General features: G+C 39.3%; 1 protein-coding gene across 1 annotated transcript in view; it reads right to left on the reverse strand.

Annotated features, from left to right (window-relative positions):
- Window positions 1-8,784, reverse strand: part of LOC109553815 (ral guanine nucleotide dissociation stimulator-like) — a 71,627-nt gene that overhangs the window by 24,352 nt on the left and 38,491 nt on the right. The window lies entirely within an intron of this gene.

Here is an 8,784-nt window from a genome sequence, read left to right on the forward strand (position 1 = left end):
AGAATTGATGCTTTTGAACTCTGGTGTTGGAGAAGACTCTTGAGAGTCCCTTGGACTTAGAGGAGATCCAACCAGTCCATCCTAAAGGAGATCAGTCCTGGGTGTTCATTGGAAGGACTGATGTTGAAGCTGAAACTCCAATATTTTGGCCACCTGATACAAAGAGCTGACTCATTTGAAAAGACCCTGATGCTGAGAAAGATCAAAGGCAGGAGGAGGAGAAGGGGACGACAGAGGATGAGATGCTTAGATGGCATCACCGACTCAATGGACATGAGTTTGTGTGAACTCCAGGAGTTGGTGATGGACAGGGAGGCCTGGTGTGCTGCATTTCATGGGGTCACCAAGAGTTGGACACGACTGAGTGACTGAACTCAACTGAACTGAAATTGCCCCATCTTTCACCACCTGAAATCTGTTCAAGTACTTTTGATGTGACCCTTGTACTCTGAATGCTTCCTGTTATCTGGTTTGGCAAGATGCTTCAAGTTACTCTTGTGAATCTCCTGCTCAGGACTAGAATAGTCATTTCCTCAATAAGCTTTGATTTGTATATTGGAAAATGGCATTAAATATTAAATATAGAACATTAGGATGGTGGGAATCCTTACTTCTGGTTTGATCATTGTTTTCTAGGTCTTCTCAGTGGGAAGAGCTAGATACTACATGTATGCTAAAATATTCTGGTAGTTGTCTACAGATACATCCAATCAAACTGCAAACTTTGACATTTCTACTTAACTTCTCTGTGACATCTTTTCTCCTTTCTTCCACAATTAGAAACATAATTTTCAAGGACACAGATCCTTGTCACACCCAAAGATCCAAATCACAAAAAGGTCAATGTGATAGAAAAATATACCTAATAAACTATATAGATTGTGAAATATGATATACCTATAAATAGCTGTGTATAGACATAGAGAGGAAGGGACAAAGGTGGGCAGAGAAAAGGGGTGAACACATAAAATTAAATGCTTGTATATATCACAAGAAACAACTTTCAGTCAGTTGTTCAACTTATCACTAGATGCGATTTTAATTAGCTTCCAAACAAGATTGAAGACAAAATCAAACAAAAATACCTTAAAGAAATACCCTAAGTTCATAAAAACTGTTTTGATGAAGGCTAACTTGGAAAGGCTTTCACCTGGAATCAAGACTGACAGGAGAAATGTCAAATGTCAGATATGCAGATGACACCACCCTTATGGCAGAAAGTGAAGAGGAACTGAAGAGCCTGTTGATGAAAGTGAAAGAGTAAAAAAGCTGGCTTAAAACTCGACATTCAAAAAGCTAAGATCATGGCATCTGGTCCCATCACTTCATGGCAAATAGATGAGGAAACAATGGAAACAGCGACAGACTTTATTTTCCTGGACTCCAAAATCACTGCAGATTGTGACTGCAGCCGTGAAATTAAAAGACGCTTGCTCCTTGGGAGGAAAGTTATGACCAACCTAGACAGCGTATTAAAAAGTAGAGACATTACTTTGCTGACAGAGGTCCGTCTAGTCAGAGCTATGGTTTCTCCAGTAGTCATGTATGGATGTGAGACTTGGACTATAGAGAAAGCTGAGCGCCGAAGAATTGATGCTTTTGAACTGTAGTGTTGGAGAAGACTCTTGAGCGTCCCATGGACTGCAAGGAGATCCAACCAGTCCATCCAAAAGAAAATCAATCCTGAATATTCATTGGAAGGACTGATGTTAAGCTGAAGCTCCAATACTTTGGCCACCTGATGCGAAGAACTGACTCATTGGAAAAGACCCTGATGCTGGGAAAGATTGAAGGCAGGAGGAGGAGGGGACGACAGAGAATGAGATGGTTGCATGGTATCACCCACTCTATGGACATGAGTTTGAGAAGGCTCCGGAGTTGGTGATGGACAGGGAGGCCTGGCGTGTTGCAGTCCACCAAGTCGCAAAGAGTCAGACATGACTGTGTGACTGAACTGACTGAACTCGGAAAGGACCACTTTCGAATGGGAGTGTGCTTGTCAGAAGCAGCTACACACCACCCTCTGGTGGTCTTCTGAGGAATGGCAGGAACCGCTGCTGGGATCTAGGGCATCGTGGGCAAAAGCAGTCAACCTTCACACTTGCCACCTTCACTGTCTTACAGTTACAAGAAACCAAATTCTGTAAGAGTCACTGTTAGGGTTCACAAACTTATGGTAAGTGAGAGAAGTCATTCAAGAACACCACATATTGTATAATTCCATTTATGGAGTAGACAAGTTCTCCACTGTGGAACAGGCAAACCTACAAGTGACAGAAAGTAGATTCATTGTGTCCACGATTAGGAGAGGTTGGACGGTAGTGGGAATTGACTGCTAGGAGTAAAAGGTGTGTTTTGTGGATGATGACAAGGCTCTAAAATGGATTATGATGATGGTTCTAAAACTCTGAATATCCTGAAAGCTACTGCTGTTTACAATAAAAATTGGTGAATTGCACAGCCATGAATTATGCCTCAATAAAGCAGTTAAAAATTAGGCCTCCAGCCTTTTGAATAAAAAAATATAATGTTTGGAGATAATGTATATATGTTAAGTAGTCAAATTCTACAGGTAGAATTATTAGGTCTGATTTTGCATTAGTGTTCACTCAACAATTTGTATTAAGCCTCCAAATGTTATTTCTCTGTCTCTCTGGTTTCTACTAGCCAAGGCATGGTTTTTCTTAAGGTGAAGAGCTTCAAAATCCACCTGCTGCAATGTTCAAACCCAGGGGGATGGTTGGTGTTGAATATGAATCCAGGGTGAACTATTCAGAACTAGAACTCCCTTTCTAGGGTTTCTTAACTGCTCACTAAGAGGACTTTTCACTAGTCATGTATGGATGTAAGAGCTAGATCATAAAGAAAGTTGAGCACTGAAGAACTGATGTTTCTGAACTGTGCTGTTGGAAAAGACTCTTGAGAGTCCCTTGGACAGCAAGGAGATCAAACCAGTCCATCCTAAAGGAAATCAGTCCTGAATACTCATTGGAACGACTGATGCTGAATCTGAAGCTCCAATACTGTGGCACCTAATTAGCAGAACTGACTCATTGGGAAAGACCCTGATGCTGGGAAAGACAGGAGGAGAAGGGGATGACAGAGGATGAGATGTTGGATGGCATCACCAGCTCAATGAACATGAGTCTGAACAAGTTCCAGGAGTTGGTGATGGACAGGGAGGCCTGGCGTGCTGCAGTCCATGGGGTCTATGGGGTTGCAAAAAGTCAGACATAACTGAGCAAATGAACTGACTGACTCAAGAGGAAGATAAACATCTTGTTAACCAGAAAGAAGACATAAAGGCAAATTGAACATGGCTCGAGCTACCCACTACCTCCCTTCTCTATCAAAGGTCCTACAGAGAAGCATCCTAAAATTGTTAGATGCCTCCCCCTCACACATGAAATATAGTCTTAACATTTTAATTTAAACTAAGTTAATTTTATCCCAACTTTATCCCAGTTGATAGACAAAGTACTATCAACTATCAGTGCTTGATACATGGGCTCAAGGACAGAATTAGGCCCTACTGATTGAAGGCCTCCATGGTCTAGGTGGTTCTACTTAAGTACTATTCTTGAAGAACCAAGACTTCAATAATTTTTCTGTGTTTTGACTTCAGATAAAGATCTTTGTTGAGAAAAATAACTATTTACTAGCTTTTTGAGGTATGACCATACAACTTTTGATTTTCCTACAAGAGGCTTGTTTTATAACAGGTAATACAATATAACATTTCTTGTACAAGGCACTTATTAAGATTAGAACACCATTTGCTGAATTTCATCTAAGCATGAGAAATCTGGAAAGCCAATATTCACACTAAATTTCTTCAAACTCAGATCAGATCAGTCGCTCAGTAGTGTCCAACTCTTTGCGACCCTATGAATCGCAGCACGCCAGGCCTCCCTGTCCATCACCAACTCCCAGAGTTCACTCAGACTCACGTCCATCGAGTCAGTGATGCCATCCAGCCATCTCATCCTCTGTCGTCCCCTTCTCCTCCTGCCCTCAATCCCTCCCAGCATCAGAGTCTTTTCCAATGAGTCAACTCTTTGCATCAGGTGACCAAAGTACTGGACTTTCAGCTTTAGCATCATTCCTTCCAAAGAAATCCCAGGGCTGATCTCTTTCAGAATGGACTGGTTGAATCTCCTTGCAGTCCAAGGGACTCTCAAGAGTCTTCTCCAACACCACAGTTCAAAAGCATCAATTCTCCGGTGCTCAGCCTTCTTCACAGTCCAACTCTCACATCCATACACGACCACAGGAAAAACCATAGCCTTGACTAGACGAACCTTTACAATAGTATAATAGCATTTTTCAAAATTATCATACAATCCTCTACAGAATTATAACGACTTAATTTACTTCTGTTTCTCTTGCTGTGTCTTTCAGAGTATCATCAGAGAAAGGGTGACATTCAGCAAGCATGCTCACTTCAAAGCAATATATATTTGCTTTATGCCTTGAGTGTAACATTAACTGTTAAAGGAAAACAATCCATTAAGATACAGTCATGTTGTGCTTTATATGCCCATGTAATTACTGCCTTGTCAACTAAGTCCCTGATAAACAGAATGCCTAAAGATCTGAGTGGAGGGTCATAACATTGTACAGGATGCAGTGACCAAAATCATCAGAAAGAAAAAGAAATGCAAGAAGGCAAAATGCTCACCTGAGGAGGCCTTACAAATAGCTGAGGAAAGAAGAGAAGTGAAAGGCAAGGGAGAAAGGGAAAGATATACTCAACTGAATTTGAGAGAATAGCAAGGAGAGACAAGAAGCCCTTTTTTAAATGAACAATGTAAAGGAGTAGAGGAAAACAATAGAATGGAAAAGGCTAGAGATCTCTTCAAGAAAACTGGAGATCAGGGCTGGTGCCCTGGGATAACTGTGATGGATGGGATGGGGAGGGAGGTGGGAGGGGGTTCAGGATGAGGAACAAATGTACACCCATGGCTGATTCATGTCAATGTATGGCAAAAAACACTACAAAACTGTAATCAGCCTCAAATTAAAATAATTAAAAAAAAAGAAAACTGGAGATATCAAGGGAACATTTCATGCAAGGATGAGCACAATAAAGGACAGAGACAGTAAAGACCTAATAGAAGCAGAAAATATTAAGAAGAGGTAGTAAGAATAAACAGAACTATACAAGAAAGGTCTTGATGACCCGGATAACCATGACCGTGTGGTCACACACTCAGTGTCAGACATCCTAGAGTGTGAAGTCAAGTGGACCTTAGGAAGCCTTACTATGAACAAAGCTAGTGGAAGTGATGGAATTCTAGCTGAGTTATTTAAAATCCTAAAAGATGACTTAATATGTCAACAAGTTAGGAAAACTCAGCTGTGGCCACAGGACTGAAAAAGTTCAGTTTCATTCCAATTCCAAAGAAAGGCAATGCCAAAGAATGTTGCTCATACTACCCTACAATTGTGCTCATTTCACACGCTAGCAAGGTTATGCTCAAAATCCCTCAAGCTAGACTTCAGAAGTACATGAACTGAGAGCTTCCAGATGTACAAATTGGGTTTAGAAAAGGCAGAGGAACCAGAGATCAAATTGCCAACATTCATTGGATCCTTGAGAAAGCAAGAGGATTTGCTTCAATAAGTATGCTAAAACCTCTGACTGTGTGGATCCCAAAAAACTGCAGAAAATTCTTAAAGAGATGGGAATACCAGACCACTTACCTGCCCCCTGAGAAACCTGTATGCGGGTCAAGAAGCAACAGTTAGAACCAGACACGGAACAAGTGACTGGTTCCAGATTGGGAAAGGAGTACCTCAAGGCTGTATAGTGTCACCTTGCTTATTTAACTTCTATGCAAGTATATATTATGAAATGCCAGGCTGGATGAATCACAAGTTGGAATCAAGATTGCCTCATATTGTTGATATAAGGTTGTATATCAACAACCTCAAATATGCAGATAATAGCACTCTAGTGGCAGAAAGTGAAGAGGAACTAAAGAGCCTCTTGATGAAGATGAAAGAGGAGAGTGAAAAAACTGGCTTAAAACTCAACATTCAAAAACAACGATCATGACATCTAGTCCCATCAATTCATGGCAAATAGGTGGGGGAAAAGTGCAAACAGTGGCAGATTTTATTTTCTTGGGCTCCAGACAGTGACTACAGCCATGAAGTTAAAAGATGCTTGTTCCTTAGAAGAAAAGCTATCACATACTTAGACAGCATATTAAAAAACAGAGCCATCACTTTGCCAACAAAGGTCCATATATTCAAAGCTATGGTTCCAGTAGTCATGTACAGATGTGAGAGCTGGACCATAAAGAAGGCTGAGTGCAAAGAATTGAGGCTTTCAAATTGTGGTGATGGAGAAGACTCTTAAGAGTCTCTTGGATTGCAAAGAGATCAAACCAGTCAATCCTAAAGGAAATCAGTCCTGAATATTCATTGGAAGGATGGATGTTGAAGCTGAAGCTCCAATACTTTAGCCACCTGATGCAAAGAGCTGACTCACTGGAAAAGACCCTGATGCTTGGAGACTGAAGGCTAAAGGAGAAGGGGGCAACAGAGGATGAGATGATAGGATGGCATCATTCACTCAATGGACACGAGTGTAAGCAAACTCCAGGAGATAGTGAAGAACAGGGAAGCCTGGTGCACTGGGGTCCATGGAGTCACATGGCATCCCACTATTGCAACTGAGCAACGAAATATGATCCAGCAGTTCCACTTCTGTGCATATTATCTGGATAAAAACTATAAAAACTGTAGTTCCAAGGGAACTATGTAGGTTTTTATGACAAAGAAAGAAGTCAGGATGGGGCTACTTTTGAGGACAGGAGTAGTAACAGAGAATGGTCCCTTAGGAGGGACTTCAGGTGTTGATAATATTTTGTTTGAATTCCTGGTGTTTATATGGTTATCTTCACCTTTTTTCTTTCTTGTTAATTCATCTGTTACTACAATTATACCATGCACACTTTCATATAGTTCAGTGAAAAGTGTCGGATCAGGATGATGTCTCCTAGGTGGTCCTCCTCCTTGTTTCAAAAGAGTAGTTTCAGACCTGAGCCCAAAGCAAAAGTTCACTTTATCTAAAGTCTTCACCAATGACCCCAAACTGCCACTTATCTTGAAATTTACTGACTTCTAAAATATGAAGCTGGGTTTTCAGTAAACTTGGGCCAAATTCACTGAGTAGGCACAAAACATAGTTTAAGAAGATCTAGATACTGGAGAAATGCAGAGAAACTCAAATGCTCTGAACAGACACCAAAAATTCCTGACCATAAAATGGCCACATAAATAGCATCATTCTACAAATTTACTCTACCATCATTTCCTGGGACCTGTCAAAGAGAAATCACTGGGGTAAGTGGTATGAAGAAAATAAAATTCGGGAAATTTCTATGTGGGTTTTTACTTAATGCAGTAATTTCTAAAAGGAATGAAACTTGAAACCTGTAGACAAAAGTGTTTCATGTTCATTTTAAGATTTCCTTGATGTCTGGTGATGCTACAAAGTTTTCATATACATAGTAACTAATTGTACTTTCTTATGACTACATTTCAGTGTTTCTAATACATGCTTTTTGTCACATTTTAATAGCTTTGAAATTAGATTTGTAATGCATCTTAAAGTAAACGGCCTGTCATAATTTAACTGTCCAAATATTTTCTTTTGCAATAGTAAATAGAATACTGAAGCGTCTGGCAGTCCACTGCATTGTAGATTGTATGAAAATCTGCAACAGGATATTCTTTTTCTATTTTTATTGTATATTGGATGTTCATCTTTCAATTAATTTGTGAGTAGTTTATGCACGAGTGTTAAATCTGTCTCATAATCATTCAATGTATTTTCTCAGTCTGTGATTTCGCTTTGTTATATCTTTGTTGTTTTTGCTTTTGTTTCATGCTATATCAAATTATGTCCTTTAAAACTTTTTATTTATATTCTAAGTAATTGATGGTTTGCTTTTTAACTTTACATGCTGAATTCATGTACCATTATTAACCTTCTTTTCCCAAATCATTACCTGAATATTCCAAACTATTTCCAGTTTTAAATAACAATTTTAACACATATTCAGTTCTTATGTATTTGGCTCTGTTTCTATTCTCCTTTGAAGCCAGCACCAAATTTTAAATTATGTTTACAATAGTATGCATTTCCAATAAAATTTCGTACCTATTCTTTTGAGATTATGCATTTCCTGATGAAGTTTAAAATTACTTGTCAAGGAAAACAAAACCAAACTCTCAGAAAAAAAAAATTGTCATTTGACTCAAATTAAGTTTTACAGAGTTTCCTGTTAGAGTAAATCCAAATATTAAAAACTTGAATTTTCCCTGGTTCAAAAATGGGGAAGATTTTCCTCCCCTCTTTTCTTAGAGCATTTCTTTGTTAAAACTTGTAATTGAAATCCTTTTTCTGTCCCTTTGAGATGCATGCAAATCTTTTTTAAAAGTAAATAAACCTCTTGTTAGTTTTACCACCCAGGAATACCTTTAAAGGCCTTGGAGGCAAGTCTTTGAAATGTAAACAAACATCTAGGAAGATAGCACCCCATCTCCTCCTGCCTGTGGTAAACTCCCAGGCTCTTCGTTTACAAGTTGTAACTATTTGTCATAAACAAACAAGAAGCTTTACTTTTCATCTGGATAAAAGCAATTTACTGATAGAGATGGCCACCCCAATTACCATGTGAATTTAGGATGAAAGATAAAAGTGAGAAAACTTGACACCATTTACTACGCATTGTTCATCCCCCTAGCTTCGAGTACTATCTTTAAGTA

This window comes from Bos indicus, chromosome 28, assembly GCF_029378745.1.
Source record: "Bos indicus isolate NIAB-ARS_2022 breed Sahiwal x Tharparkar chromosome 28, NIAB-ARS_B.indTharparkar_mat_pri_1.0, whole genome shotgun sequence".
In the NCBI taxonomy this organism is placed as follows: Eukaryota; Metazoa; Chordata; class Mammalia; order Artiodactyla; family Bovidae; genus Bos; species Bos indicus.